The following is a 15641-nucleotide window of genomic DNA, read 5'->3' on the forward strand; positions in this document are numbered from 1 at the left end:
CAATCATCCCAAGCCTGGATGCTGACCAGGCTTTTCTGCATGAAGGCGCAGACTGCTTCATTATCTGAGGAATTGCGAATGGTTCTGAGCACTGTGCAATCATCAGTGAAAATCTATACTTTGGACTTAATATGGAGGGAAGGTCATTGATGCATTAACTGAAGATGGTTGGGCCTAGGATATTACCCTGAGGAACCCCTTCATTGATGACCTGGGGCTGAGATGATTTGCCTCCAACAACCACAATCAATTTCCATTGTGCTAGGTTTCACTCCAACCATTGGTTTGTTTCTCCTGATGCCTGTTGACTTCTGTTTTACTCAGGCTTCTGTATAATACACTTGTTCAAATGCTGCCTCGATCTCAAAGGCAGTAATTCAGTAGCTCACCTCTGGAAATCAGCTCTTTTGCCCATGTTTGGATCAAAGCTCCAATGAGCTGAGTGGTCCTGATGGTATCTAACCTGGACATTGCTGAGCAGGTCATTGGTGAGTAACTAGATAGCACTGTCGAGGACAAATTCCATCACTTTTGCTGATGATTGGGACTAGACTGACAAGGCAATAAATTGCAGGATTGAATTTGTTCTGCTTATCGTGGACAGAACATTCCTGGGCAATTTACCATGGCATTGGGCAGATACCAATGTTGAAGCTGTACTGGAATTGCATGGATTGTGACATGGCTTTTTCTTGTGCACATGTCTTCAGTGTTACAGTCAGGATGTTGTCAGGCACATAACCTTTGATGCTCAGTTCGGAGCTGCTTTCCCTGTCCTGAATCTGAATATCACATTGAGTACATGAGGGTGCCATACTACACAATGGTGGGTAACCTCAGTGTGAATGAGGGAATTGTCTCTACAAGGGTTGTGCATTGGCCAAACTGGTGAGGATGAGATCAATTGGTCTTTACCTCCTGGGTCCCTCCTCACACCCTGCAGGCCCAGTCTAGCAGATATGTCCTTTGTGACAAGCCAGATTGGTATGTAGTGGTGCTGCTGAGCCTCTCTTGGTGATGGGCGTTGATGTATCCTTTCTCTCGACTACTTTCTGTGCCCTTACTACCTTCAGTGATTCTTCCAAATGGTGCTGAACATGGGGGAATAATGATTCACTGGCTGAGGGAAGTCAGATGGTTGTAATCAGCAGGAGAGTTCCTTGATCATGTTTGACATGATGCCATGAGACTTCTGGGGTTCAGAGTCAATGTTGAAAACTCGCAGGGACACTCACTCCTGACTATACACTGCTGTGCCACCACCTTCTGTGGGTCAAGACATGTCCAGAGATAGTGATGGTGGAGTCGAGGACATTGACTATAAGGTAAGATTCAGTGGGTATGATTACATCAGGCTGTTGCTTGAGTTGTCTATGGGAGCGCTTCCCAGTTTTGGTATAAGAGCCCTGATATTGGAGAAGAGGGCAAGGTGTGCCTTTGCTGTTTACGGTGTCTACCAGGTAAGGACGGCCGATTTCCTTCCCTAAAGGACATTAGTGAACCAGTTGGGTTTTTACAACAATTGGCTAAATGTTTTTGTCTTTATTCTTGATATCAATGGCACACTACAACTTGGATATAGTTTCACAAAATGTAATACACTTTTATTAAATCTCCAAGCAACAGTACATACTCACAATAACACTGGTTGCTTAGGAATCCTATGAGCTAAGGTCCGTCTCAAGTGGTCAATCCTTCGGAAGATCTCCTAGTACTACTTTGGAGTAGCTGACCAAGACACTTTATCCAGCCTTCCATGAGGGCTGTGTCTTTATACATCCTCCTGACATTGGCCCACGACATATGTGACAATAGCTTTAGTCGGATCGTCGATTATTCATCCCACCCTGGCAAACAAAGAGCACCCCCACATGGTCATATCCTGCCCTCAGTGGCTGGGGGGTTGGGGGCGGGTCTCCAGGTGCAGGTCAGTAATGGGTGTGATTACTGTATCTTGGGGCAGGAAGAAGCTATTCACACATTGCAAGTGGCCATTATCTAGTTCAGTTTCTGTTAACCAAGTGTCCGTGGCAAACCACCACCTCAGGGAAATGCCCTGACACGGTGTGTGTCTGTCTAGTTGAAACTGTCTTTACTTTTAAAAGGTTCAATATGAGCCTCAGCGATGATGTCTTCGGTCAGAATTCTTCTCCCTTCACCGCGATACCCTCAGGCTCCATGTTCCTTCCACTATGAGACAAACCCTGTCCACGGGACTCCACCACAACCAGTTTACATTCATTGATAGGAATTAAGCAAAAGCACGACTCCATGATTAAAAATGATTAATACAAAGGTAAATAATGCACTGGCTCACACAACAGACACAGTGGCACCTGAGTATAAATAGCAATACCTACACCGGCCACTCTTACACACAGCACAGACTCTCTGGATCATGAGCGTATTTCAACAGGTAGGTGACAATGCTTTTTAAAATTGTACCTTTGGTATATTGTCAGGGTATTCTTGTCATATTGTAAATGGTTCTTACTGTGTCACATCCCATTGTTTCCTTTCACAAAATTTCACAGAGAGCAGAATTTAGAATAATGCAAAATAACACAGGTGAAAAGTGATCTGTGCGATCAAACTTCTTCTTTCAGTCTGTCTCAGATATAAATCGTGAAGCTATTGGGCAGGTCAACACATGTCACAAAATAATAATCATAGCATCATATGCTGAAGTCAGTAAAATGACATCCTGAATTTGTCTGATTTCATGAAGAGAAACAGGGACGGTTCAAGTTTTCAAAGTAAACGCTTAACAGGGATGGTTCAATGTGAATCTGTTTCAATCTAAACAACAAGTTAATCATTGAAGCTGTTCTGAGTTCAAACATCGAGCCGCTGTGTCAGACAGAGCAGGAAGGAATGGCCATCATGTGAAGCACTGGCTGAGATACTGCAGGCTGCCAGGTAGTGGTGTATAAAATAGATTGAACAGAAAGGGCGGAATTTTCTGAGCCCGCTGGTGGTGGGCATGATGGGTGGTGTGCGTGGAAAATATGGCGCGATCTGCTTCACGACGGCATGAAGGCGGGTCACTGTCTGCTCAGCTGGCTGATGGCGGCCGCATTTCCCACCATTGGTCGGTGGGGAGCTAATTGTAATACATTAACATACAACTGAAGGGCCATCCTGCCAGGCTCTTGGAACACCACCGTATCGTCTGTCCACGTCAGCGGGACAGCAACACTGACGTGTCTCACAACAACGTGCAGGCGATGTGCACTTGACGACCTTCACTCTGGGGGAACTGAGGTGAGGGAACAGCAGCGTTCTCCACAGCTCACCCATTATTTACAGGCCTCAGGGGCACTGGGGGAGGGGGGGCGAAACTGATACCTGGCCCCAGAGGCGACTGCTAAGAGGGGGGGAGATGTTGTCCGGGGGCAAATGCTGGCCAGTCTTGAAGCTGACTGCTGACGGGGGAGGGTGTCTGGGGACAAGTGCTGGCCATCCTTGGAGGCGACTGTGGAGGCGGTGGGGGGTGGGGGGGGGTGCGGTCAAGTGCTGCCCTGGCGCTGCATCCCGTGCACAGGCAATCGAGGTGGGAGGGAGGGTAAGCGAGGAAAGTGGCCACACATTAGGGACACCTGTATAAACTGACCATGTCTCTGCAACTGAGACAGATCAGGCACAGCCACAGTGATATGATTGGGGTCGGGCTCCTAGCCTGCCCACCCATGCAAGCAACACGGAGGCACCAAAGGGCCACCAAGCCCTCCACACCTTAGCCACACCATCCCCCCAGCCCCCCACCCTCCCGGCACAGACTTTGAGTCCACCACCACTTTATTGGACTGTGGAACGGTTGGACTGCACACGTTGTACAATCTCCTCGCTATCGCTGGCCATGTAGCAGTCACTGCTGGAGGTGCTCACAGCCCTTTGCAATCTCAGCATCCTGGTCTGGACCAGTGTCCCCCATGTTGCAGGCTGACAGGGCAGCCATGCAGCGCACTCACCTCTGCCCATCCGAGGGGTGACCAGCACTCTCCGGGAAGCATTAAGGGGCGGTCACACAGGGCCAGGAAAGGTGCTAAGTACAGCCATGATAACCACGTCTCTCTCTCTCTTTCATGCTGCAGGATCATGGATCCTGGTGACCTAGCTGTGTGCCTGATGGCCTACAGAGACCGTAGAAGACGGGGGAGAGAGTGACTGAGGCACCTGGCCATGCAAAAGCAGCAGCAGCAACCTCATGAAGAAGGGGCAGCAGGGGCTCCCACACACACTGCCCAGGAGTGACAGTGAGCCGTGGCTGGTCAGTGCCTAGCGACACTCTGGGTCTATATTCGCCGCCTGCCATTCCTGCAGATGACTGAGAACCAGTGTCGCTGACGACTGTGCATGTCTAGGGACCTGGTGGATCACATCTGCCACTTACTGCAGGACTTGGCGCCGAGGGGGCATGGAGGGCATCCACTGCCAGTGGCTGTGAAAGTGACCACAGTGCTCAATTTCTTTGCCAGTAGTTCGTTTCAGGGCTCCACAAGTGACCTCTGTGGGATTTCACAATCTGCCACCCACAAATGTATCCATGAGGTCACGGGTGCCATCTTCTCCATGGCCCACAACTTTGTGCATTTTGCCTGGGACCAGGACAGCCAGGATGCAAGGGTCATGGGATTTGCCCTGATCTCAGGATTCCCACAGCCTTTTAACTTGTGAAGAAAGATAAGGCTGTTCCTGCTGCTGTGGGATTTCCAGTGGCTGTTCCTGCTGCTGTGGGATTTCCAGTGGCTGTTCCTGCTGCTGTGGGATTTCCTGTGGCTGTTCCTGCTGCTGCTGTTTTCCAGTGGCTGTTCCTGCTGCTGTGGGATTTCCAGTGGCTGTTCCTGCTGCTGTGGGATTTCCAGTGTCTGTTCCTGCTGCTGCTGTGGGATTTCCAGTGGCTGTTCCTGCTGCTGTGGGATTTCCAGTGGCTGTTCCTGCTGCTGCTGTGGGATTTCCACTGGCTGTTCCTGCTGCTGCTGTGGGATTTCCAGTGGCTGTTCCTGCTGCTGCTGTGGGATTTCCTGTGGCTGTTCCTGCTGCTGTGGGATTTCCTGTGGCTGTTCCTGCTGCTGCTGTGGGATTTCCAGTGGCTGTTCCTGCTGCTGCTGTTTTCCAGTGGCTGTTCCTGCTGCTGTGGGATTTCCAGTGGCTGTTCCTGCTGCTGTGGGATTTCCAGTGTCTGTTCCTGCTGCTGCTGTGGGATTTCCAGTGGCTGTTCCTGCTGCTGCTGTGGGATTTCCAGTGGCTGTTCCTGCTGCTGTGGGATTTCCTGTGGCTGTTCCTGCTGCTCCTGTTTTCCTGTGGCTGTTCCTGCTGCTGTGGGATTTCCAGTGGCTGTTCCTGCTGCTGTGGGATTTCCAGTGGCTGTTCCTGCTGCTGTGGGATTTCCAGTGGCTGTTCCTGCTGCTGTGGGATTTCCAGTGGCTGTTCCTGCTGCTCCTGTTTTCCTGTGGCTGTTCCTGCTGCTGTGGGATTTCCAGTGGCTGTTCCTGCTGCTGTTTTCCAGTGGCTGTTCCTGCTGCTGTGGGATTTTCAGTGGCTGTTCCTGCTGCTGTGGGATTTCCAGTGGCTGTTCCTGCTGCTGTGGGATTTCCAGTGGCTGTTCCTGCTGCTGTGGGATTTCCAGTGGCTGTTCCTGCTGCTCCTGTTTTCCTGTGGCTGTTCCTGCTGCTGTGGGATTTCCAGTGGCTGTTCCTGCTGCTGTTTTCCAGTGGCTGTTCCTGCTGCTGTGGGATTTCCAGTGGCTGTTCCTGCTGCTGTGTGATTTCCAGTGTCTGTTCCTGCTGCTGTGGGATTTCCTGTGACTGTTCCTGCTGCTGTGGGATTTCCAGTGGCTGTTCCTGCTGCTGCTGTGGGATTTCCAGTGGCTGTTCCTGCTGCTGTGGGATTTCCACTGGCTGTTCCTGCTGCTGCTGTGGGATTTCCAGTGGCTGTTCCTGCTGCTGCTGTGGGATTTCCTGTGGCTGTTCCTGCTGCTGTGGGATTTCCAGTGGCTGTTCCTGCTGCTGTGGGGTTTCCTGTGGCTGTTCCTGCTGCTGCTGTGGGATTTCCAGTGGCTGTTCCTGCTGCTGTGGGATTTCCAGTGGCTGTTCCTGCTGCTGCTGTGGGATTTCCTGTGGCTGTTCCTGCTGCTGTGGGATTTCCAGTGGCTGTTCCTGCTGCTGAGTGATTTCCTGTGGCTGTTCCTGCTGCTGCTGTGGGATTTCCAGTGGCTGTTCCTGCTGCTGAGTGATTTCCTGTGGCTGTTCCTGCTGCTGCTGAGTGATTTCCTGTGGCTGTTCCTGCTGCTGTGGGATTTCCAGTGGCTGTTCCTGCTGCTGCTGTGGGATTTCCAGTGGCTGTTCCTGCTGCTGCTGTGGGATTTCCAGTGGCTGTTCCTGCTGCTGCTGTGGGATTTCCTGTGGCTGTTCCTGCTGCTGCTGTGGGATTTCCTGTGGCTGTTCCTGCTGCTGTGGGATTTCCAGTGGCTGTTCCTGCTGCTGTGGGATTTCCAGTGCCTGTTCCTGCTGCTGTGGGATTTCCAGTGGCTGTTCCTGCTGCTGCTGTGAGATTTACAGTGGCTGTTCCTGCTGCTGTGGGGTTTCCTGTGGCTGATCCTGCTGCTGTGGGGTTTCCTGTGGCTGTTCCTGCTGCTGCTGTGGGATTTCCAGTGGCTGTTCCTGCTGCTGTGGGATTTCCAGTGGCTGTTCCTGCTGCTGTGGGATTTCCAGTGGCTGTTCCTGCTGCTGTGGGATTTCCAGTGGCTGTTCCTGCTGCTGTGGGATTTCCTGTGGCTGTTCCTGCTGCTGCTGTGTGATTTCCAGTGGCTGTTCCTGCTGCTGTGGGATTTCCAGTGGCTGTTCCTGCTGTTGTAGTGTTTCCTGTGACTGTTCCTGCTGCTACTGTTTTCCAGTGGCTGTTCCTGCTACTGCGGGATTTCCAGTGGCTGTTCCTGCTGCTGTGGGATTTCCAGTGGCTGTTCCTGCTGCTCCTGTTTTCCTGTGGCTGTTCCTGCTGCTGTGGGATTTCCAGTGGTTGTTCCTGCTGCTGTTTTCCAGTGGCTGTTCCTGCTGCTGTGGGATTTCCTGTGGCTGTTCCTGCTGCTGCTGTTTTCCAGTGGCTGTTCCTGCTGCTGTGGGATTTCCAGTGGCTGTTCCTGCTGCTGTGTGATTTCCAGTGTCTGTTCCTGCTGCTGTGGGATTTCCAGTGGCTGTTCCTGCTGCTGTGTGATTTCCAGTGTCTGTTCCTGCTGCTGTGGGATTTCCTGTGACTGTTCCTGCTGCTGTGTGATTTCCAGTGGCTGTTCCTGCTGCTGCTGTGGGATTTCCAGTGGCTGTTCCTGCTGCTGTGGGATTTCCAGTGCCTGTTCCTGCTGCTGCTGTGGGATTTCCAGTGGCTGTTCCTGCTGCTGCTGTGGGATTTCCACTGGCTGTTCCTGCTGCTGCTGTGGGATTTCCAGTGGCTGTTCCTGCTGCTGCTGTGGGATTTCCAGTGGCTGTTCCTGCTGCTGCTGTTGGATTTCCAGTGGCTGTTCCTGCTGCTGCTGTGGGATTTCCTGTGGCTGTTCCTGCTGCTGTGGGATTTCCTGTGGCTGTTCCTGCTGCTGCTGTGGGATTTCCAGTGGCTGTTCCTGCTGCTGTGGGATTTCCAGTGGCTGTTCCTGCTGCTGTTTTCCAGTGGCTGTTCCTGCTGCTGTGGGATTTCCAGTGGCTGTTCCTGCTGCTGCTGTGGGATTTCCTGTGTCTGTTCCTGCTGCTGCTGTGGGATTTCCAGTGGCTGTTCCTGCTGCTGTGGGATTTCCAGTGGCTGTTCCTGCTGCTGTGGGATTTCCTGTGGCTGTTCCTGCTGCTGCTGTTTTCCAGTGGCTGTTCCTGCTGCTGTGGGATTTCCAGTGGCTGTTCCTGCTGCTGCTGTGGGATTTCCTGTGGCTGTTCCTGCTGCTGTGGGATTTCCAGTGGCTGTTCCTGCTGCTGCTGTGGGGTTTCCAGTGGCTGTTTCTGCTGCTGTGGGATTTCCAGTGGCTGTTCCTGCTGTTGTGGGATTTCCAGTGGCTGTTCCTGCTGCTGTGTGATTTCCAGTGTCTGTTCCTGCTGCTGTGGGATTTCCAGTGGCTGTTCCTGCTGCTGCTGTGGGGTTTCCTGTGGCTGTTTCTGCTGCTGTGGGATTTCCAGTGGCTGTTCCTGCTGTTGTGGGATTTCCAGTGGCTGTTCCTGCTGCTGTGGGATTTCCTGTGGCTGTTCCTGCTGCTGCTGTGGGATTTCCATTGGCTGTTCCTGCTGCTGCTGTGGGATTTCCAGTGGCTGTTCCTGCTGCTGCTGTGGGATTTCCAGTGGCTGTTCCTGCTGCTGAGTGATTTCCAGTGGCTGTTCCTGCTGCTGTGGGATTTCCTGTGGCTGTTCCTGCTGCTGCTGTTTTCCAGTGGCTGTTCCTGCTGCTGTGGGATTTCCAGTGGCTGTTCCTGCTGCTGCTGTGGGATTTCCTGTGGCTGTTCCTGCTGCTGTGGGATTTCCAGTGGCTGTTCCTGCTGCTGCTGTGGGGTTTCCAGTGGCTGTTTCTGCTGCTGTGGGATTTCCAGTGGCTGTTCCTGCTGTTGTGGGATTTCCAGTGGCTGTTCCTGCTGCTGTGTGATTTCCAGTGTCTGTTCCTGCTGCTGTGGGATTTCCAGTGGCTGTTCCTGCTGCTGCTGTGGGGTTTCCTGTGGCTGTTTCTGCTGCTGTGGGATTTCCAGTGGCTGTTCCTGCTGTTGTGGGATTTCCAGTGGCTGTTCCTGCTGCTGTGGGATTTCCTGTGGCTGTTCCTGCTGCTGCTGTGGGATTTCCATTGGCTGTTCCTGCTGCTGCTGTGGGATTTCCAGTGGCTCTTCCTGCTGCTGCTGTGGGATTTCCAGTGGCTGTTCCTGCTGCTGAGTGATTTCCAGTGGCTGTTCCTGCTGCTGTGGGATTTCCAGTGGCTGTTCCTGCTGCTGCTGTGGGATTTCCAGTGGCTGTTCCTGCTGCTGAGTGATTTCCAGTGGCTGTTCCTGCTGCTGTGGGATTTCCTGTGGCTGTTCCTGCTGCTGTGGGATTTCCTGTGGCTGTTCCTGCTGCTGTGGGATTTCCTGTGGCTGTTCCTGCTGCTGTGGGATTTCCTGTGGCTGTTCCTGCTGCTGTGGGATTTCCAGTGGCTGTTCCTGCTGCTGCTGTGGGGTTTCCTGTGGCTGTTTCTGCTGCTGTGTGATTTCCAGTGGCTGTTCCTGCTGCTGCTGTGGGATTTCCAGTGGCTGTTCCTGCTGCTGCTGTGGGGTTTCCTGTGGCTTTTTCTGCTGCTGTGGGATTTCCAGTGGCTGTTCCTGCTGTTGTGGGATTTCCAGTGGCTGTTCCTGCTGCTGTGGGATTTCCTGTGGCTGTTCCTGCTGCTGCTGTGGGATTTCCAGTGGCTGTTCCTGCTGCTGCTGTGGGATTTCCAGTGGCTGTTCCTACTGCTGCTGTGGGATTTCCACTGGCTGTTCCTGCTGCTGCTGTGGGATTTCCAGTGGCTGTTCCTGCTGCTGCTGTGGGATTTCCAGTGGCTGTTCCTGCTGCTGAGTGATTTCCTGTGGCTGTTCCTGCTGCTGTGGGATTTCCACTGGCTGTTCCTGCTGCTGCTGTGGGATTTCCAGTGGCTGTTCCTGCTGCTGCTGTGGGATTTCCAGTGGCTGTTCCTGCTGCTGAGTGATTTCCTGTGGCTGTTCCTGCTGCTGTGGGATTTCCAGTGGCTGTTCCTGCTGCTGCTGCGGGATTTCCAGTGGCTGTTCCTGCTGCTGAGTGATTTCCAGTGGCTGTTCCTGCTGCTGTGGGATTTCCTGTGGCTGTTCCTGCTGCTGTGGGATTTCCTGTGGCTGTTCCTGCTGCTGTGGGATTTCCAGTGGCTGTTCCTGCTGCTGCTGTGGGATTTCCTGTGGCTGTTCCTGCTGCTGTGGGATTTCCAGTGGCTGTTCCTGCTGCTGCTGTGGGATTTCCAGTGGCAGTTCCTGCTGCTGTGGGATTTCCAGTGGCTGTTCCTGCTGCTCCTGTTTTCCAGTGGCTGTTCCTGCTGCTGTGTGATTTCCAGTGGCTGTTCCTGCTGCTGTGTGATTTCCAGTGCCTGTTCCTGCTGCTGCTGTGGGATTTCCAGTGGCTGTTCCTGCTGCTGTGGGATTTCCAGTGGCTGTTCCTGCTGCTGTGGGATTTCCTCTGGCTGTTCCTGCTGCTGTGGGATTTCCAGTGGCTGTTCCTGCTGCTGCTGTTTTCCAGTGGCTGTTCCTGCTGCTGCGGGATTTCCAGTGGCTGTTCCTGCTGCTGTGGGATTTCCAGTGGCTGTTCCTGCTGCTCCTGTTTTCCTGTGGCTGTTCCTGCTGCTGTGGGATTTCCAGTGGCTGTTCCTGCTGCTGTGGGATTTGCAGTGGCTGTTCCTGCTGCTCCTGTTTTCCTGTGGCTGTTCCTGCTGCTGTGGGATTTCCAGTGGCTGTTCCTGCTGCTGTGGGATTTCCAGTGGCTGTTCCTGCTGCTCCTGTTTTCCTGTGGCTGTTCCTGCTGCTGTGGGATTTCCAGTGGCTGTTCCTGCTGCTGTGGGATTTCCAGCGGCTGTTCCTGCTGCTGCTGTGGGATTTCCAGTGTCTGTTCCTGCTGCTGCTGTGGGATTTCCAGTGGCTGTTCCTGCTGCTGCTGTGGGATTTCCAGTGGCTGTTCCTGCTGCTACTGTGGGATTTCCAGTGGCTGTTCCTGCTGCTCTGGGATTCTTTCTACTCCTCAAAGAAGACTGCTGCCAACAAGGCTGCTGCTGTTATTACAACCTACTACTGCAGGGTGGGACCTTGTAAGGCCTGAAGAGCCAGGGAGTGAGAGGTTGGGGAGTGCCAGAGGGGAGAGGACCAGACTCCAGCCAGAGGACTTTTGCTGCAAGAGGTGGGTGCCGGGGGAGAAAATAACTGCCTTTTGTCTGTCTGGTTGTCTGCAGGGGGAGGAATAGAACATCCAAGCAGGGAGGGCTTTGAGAGACTTGTACTCTACTCTGCCCTTCCTTGCCTTGCCTGGGTTAGCTAGCACTGCCCAGAGCCAGCTGCATCTACAGACATTTCCCATTGTTCCTGAACTGTGCCTGGGCGGTGATAGCTGCCCAGGGGAACACTCCTCCTCCCCCTGCAGTGGAACACTGGAACCCACCCCCCCCCACACACCTCCAAGAAAGCCCCTACATTTGTCTTCTCTGTCTCCCACCCCCCACCGTCGCTCTCCCCTACTCCCACTCCCCTTTGCTCTGTGTGTTGTGTATATTTTAATTGTATTGGGTTGGGTGTAGCACTCCCCAATGGCAGCGACAACATCTTCGCCAGTGCTGGGGCCTGCTCGGGCCACCTTTTTGGGGGCAGTGGCCTCTTCGGCCCTCGCATCTCCTGCGGCCCTGATACCATTTAAATTGCAGACCTGTCAGCTTGGGGTGAAGTGCTACACCCGCTCCACAATGACCGCTGAGGCCTGCGTAAAGTCTCTGGCCAGGATTATTGGCTCCTCAGCCATAGCTGCAGCCGTGAAAATGTACCGGAAGGTCGCATTCTTTCTAAATGCACCTCGCCCTTGAAATAGGGCTCATGGTGGGCAGGACGTTCCTGGCGGTGGACCCTCTGGAGGCCATCGCCCAGGGGCTAATATTATCAAACGTCCAGCTCTTCATCCCCGATGGGCTCCTTCACCCCCACCTCTGTCATCCGGGGGAGGTGAGGTTGGGGGTGGCACTGATCCTGCTCGGCCTGAAGGATGCCAACCTCCGTCATGGGTACCCCTTCCAGCGCCAGGTTTTTATATGTCTAGCCTGGGAGGAGTGCACCAAGGGGGATTTGATGTTGTCTTTGAGGGGGCCGCCTACTGCATTGTTTGATTGGCAGATGGTGTGCGGTGCCATGCCTGCAAGGTGGTAGGACATGTGAGGAAGGACTGCTCCTGCCCCCGCCACCACCCCATCTTTCTCCCTGCAAGGGGAGGTGCTGCCGGCAGCCACCGCCATCTCGGGGAGGCGGGGGGGCGGGGGGAGACACCCCACGCCGCAAGAAGGCACGGAGGAAGACCCGGAGGCGGACCCCCAGACCCCCCCCCAAACCCACCCTGATCTCCAGACTCCCGAAGACACCGGCTCGAGGGGGACAGAAATATTCCAGCTCCGGTGCCTTGAATGTACGTGCTTCTGGGCCCGTGTGCACCTCAGCGCCATATGCTGGGTCCAGCATCGCCCCCACGCGGGTTCCCGGGTCCGGCAGCTGTGGGACGCATGATCCCAAGCTGATGGTCCTATTAAAGAGGGTGGGCCTGCCCAAACCCCAGAGGGTGGAGCGTCCGGAAGGGCTGGACGAGGCGGCGGGGCCTTCGCAGGTGGAGGTCTCCTCAGCCCCCAGCCAACCCCGGAAGAGGCGCCACCCCTCGGAGGGGGGAAGACCTCGCGACTTGTGAGGCCGGATGTGTCCCCTCCCCTGGTGAGGAGCTGGTGGCGTCTCCGCCCCGTAAGTCCTCGCTTTGCCCACTGGGGGGAGCCCAAAATCCTGACCCCCTGCTGCAGTCCCCTGAGCAGGGCCCCTCGGGGGTCGGTGAGGGTATCGCCCTTGCGGTAGTGCCCCACCCTGACCCACCTTGTATCCCGAAGTGCCATCTGGCCCGCCAGGGGACTGCGGCAGTCCCTTCATAGCCCCGACCGCTGGATCATTGGGCAGCAGTGGTGAGGAAGGCCTCCCCGCTCAATTACTCAATACGGGGGAGGGGTTGGCAGCTGGAGGCGATGACCTGGAGGACGGTGGGGTTTCGGTGGTGAGCACTGCGGATGATTTAGAGTCGTTGTCGGGTGAGGTGGTGGATGCCCTGGTGCCCCGCACCGATTCTCCCCTCATTCCACTACGGGAGCTCCAGGATTTTTTAGCGAGTAATCACAGCCACTGAGACAGGGTCCAGTCGGCCCTGCACTGCTGGCTTTCTTTCCCTTTTGTGTTCTGGTCTGCCCGCGAGGCCCTAAAAGCCCCTGGGCTGGACTGGAATGCTAAGAGGAGGGTCCACACGTTTCTTACTGGACCCTGAAAGAGAGGAAGGATTAAAATAGTCCTCTCCTTCTTGCACTTTGCATTAGGTGATTGTAGCACATACTTCTGACAATGAAGATTACCATAGCAAGCCTCAACATCAATGGCAGCAGGGACGCACAGCGCAGGTTCCAGAACTTCTCAGTCCTCAGGGATGGGAAGTATGCGGTGCGCTTCCTGTAGGAAACCCATGCTGTTCCAGGAGACAAAGCTACACGGCTCCTGGAGTGGTGAGGTGGGGTCTACATGAGTCACCTAGTCTCCAATTCTGGCCGGGTGTCTACCTTGTTAGCCCCACATTTTCAGCCGGAGATCTTGGGGGTTAAGGAGCCAGTGTCAGGCCGGTTGCTGCACCTTACTGTGCGCCTGGGGGGGCGTGGTGCTTCACTTTGTGAATGTGTACGCTGCCCTAGGCGCGCAGCAGCAAGCGAGCTTCTTTGAGGAAGTGTCCACCTGTCTGGGCTCCATCAACGTGGGCAAGTCAGGGGTGATTTCAACTGTACCCTCGAGGCCCGGGACCATCACTGTGCCCAGCACCGCTCGCTAGGTGTGCATAACTTGAGAGACCTGGTCGGGTCATTCGACTTGGAGGACGTCTGGTGACATCTCCGTTTTGACTCCAGCATTTTCACTCTTGTGTCACCTGGAGTCGGAGTGTCCAGACTCGACCACCTTTACCTTTCCAAGGCTTTTGTGTCCTGCATTCCGTCGGCTTCTGTGCAGCAGGTGCCGTGCACGGACCACCATCTGGTGTGGCTGGAATTCGCTCCATTCTGCGCTCGGACGGGGTCCACTTACCGGCACTTTAACAACCTGCTGCTGGAGGACGAACGGTTCCTGGACTTGTTCCGTTGTTTCTGGGCCGGCTGGAGAAGGAAGCGGGGAGGCTTCCCCTCTTTGAGGCTATGGTGGGGCATGGGCAAGACTCACGTCCGAGTTTTCTGTCAGGAGTACGCGAAGGGGTCGACAAAGAGGTGGAAATCCAGGGTCGAGGAATTGGAGAAGGAGGTGCTTGACCTGGAGGCATGTCTCCGTCAGCCCGACGCAGACCTGGCCCTGTGGCTGGTGTACAAAGAGAAGATGGATGCGCTGCGGGACCTGCAACTCATTGGGTCCCGTGGTGCATATGTCAGGTCGCGGATCCCGTTCCTTTGGGATCTGCACTGTGGCTCCCCCTTTCTCTACTCGCTAGAAAAAATGCACGGGGTCTGTCAGCAGCTGCTTATGCTGCTGGCCAATGATGGATCTCTTGTCTCGGATCCAGAGGGCATCAGGGCCATCGCCTGAGACTATTACACTGCCCTGTTCTCTCCAGATCTGTCCAGCGAGGATGCTCACAGAGTTTTGTGGGAGGACCTGCCGCAGGTCGGCCCAGAGGGCACCGGAAAGTTTGACTCCCCTATAAGACTGGGAGTGCTGACTGGTGCCCTCGACAGCCTCTCCCAGAGATGGACAGGCTGACTGTGGAGTTCTCCAGGGTGTTCTGGGACGTCCTTGGGAATGACCACTTGGGGCCTTGGGGGAGAATATCAGAGCTCCCAAGGAGATGCCCCTCTCGTGGCGCAGGGCAGTTATTGCCCTGCTGCCTAAGAAGGGGGATCTCCGCCTGCTTAAAAACTGGCACCTGGCCTCCCTCCTCAGCACAAATTACAAGATCTTTGCCAGGGCAATGTCCTCTCGCCTTGGCACTGTGCTGGACTACATGATCCACCCTGACCAGTCCTACACAGTCCTGGGCTGCACCATTTTTGATAATATTCATCTGGTCCGGGACATCATCCATTTTTCCCGGAGGACTGGGCTGTCGAGTGCCTTCCTATCTCTTGAGCAGGAGAAGTTGTTCAAAAGGGTGCATCATGAATATTGATTCGGGACTCTGTGAGCATCAGGTCGGGACACATTTCGTCGCCCGAATCCGACCTCCGTACGCTGTCGCACAGTGTCTAGCTAAGGTTAACGGGTCCCTCACTTTGGGAAAGGAGTGAGTCAGGGCTGTCCTCTGTCTGGCCAATTGTATTCTATCTGTGTGGAGCTTTTCTTGCACCTCTTGCGCAGGAGGTTGTCGGGATTAGTTCTGCTTGGGTCGGGCATCGGGATGGTCCTCTCGGCTTACGCCGATGACCTGCTCCTCAAGTTCACCGACCCGGCTGACCTGCGGAGGATGCGTGAGTGCCAGGAGGTCTACCTTGCCGCATCTTCTGCCAGGATCAACTGGGGTAAATATTCTGAACTGCTGGTCGGTCAGTGGCAGATGGATCCCCTACCCGAGGAGCTCAGGCCTTTCACCTGGAGCAGGACCGGCCTCCTCTACCTGGGGGTCCATCTCTGCCCTGCCGAGGAATCCTGGCTGGTGAACTGGCAGGAGCTGGAGGCCAAATTCACCACCCGCCTGCGGCTCTGGACAGAACTGCTCCGAGTGCTATCTTACTGGGGCCAAGCTCTGGTCGTAAACCAGCTGATTGCCGCCATGTTGTGGTACCGGCTGGTCATTGACCCCCTCCCCTGGACTTTGTCACATAAGTTCAGAGAATGCTTGTCAACTTCTTCTGGGACAAAAGGCTGCACTGGGCCGCTGCAGAGGTTCTGAGTCTCCTGCTTAGGGAGG

At 54.7% G+C, this 15641-nt stretch overlaps 1 pseudogene across 1 annotated transcript in view; it reads left to right on the forward strand.

The window, feature by feature from the left end:
* The first annotated feature begins 2357 nt into the window (after window positions 1-2357).
* Window positions 2358-15641, forward strand: part of LOC144694129 (alpha-1,4-N-acetylglucosaminyltransferase-like) — a 62508-nt pseudogene continuing 49224 nt past the window's right edge. The window contains exon 1 of the transcript XR_013579649.1: window positions 2358-2416. The product of XR_013579649.1 is annotated as an alpha-1,4-N-acetylglucosaminyltransferase-like (transcript). The remainder of the gene's footprint in view (window positions 2417-15641) is intronic.

This window comes from Cetorhinus maximus, chromosome 19, assembly GCF_964194155.1.
Source record: "Cetorhinus maximus chromosome 19, sCetMax3.hap1.1, whole genome shotgun sequence".
Classification (NCBI taxonomy): Eukaryota; Metazoa; Chordata; class Chondrichthyes; order Lamniformes; family Cetorhinidae; genus Cetorhinus; species Cetorhinus maximus.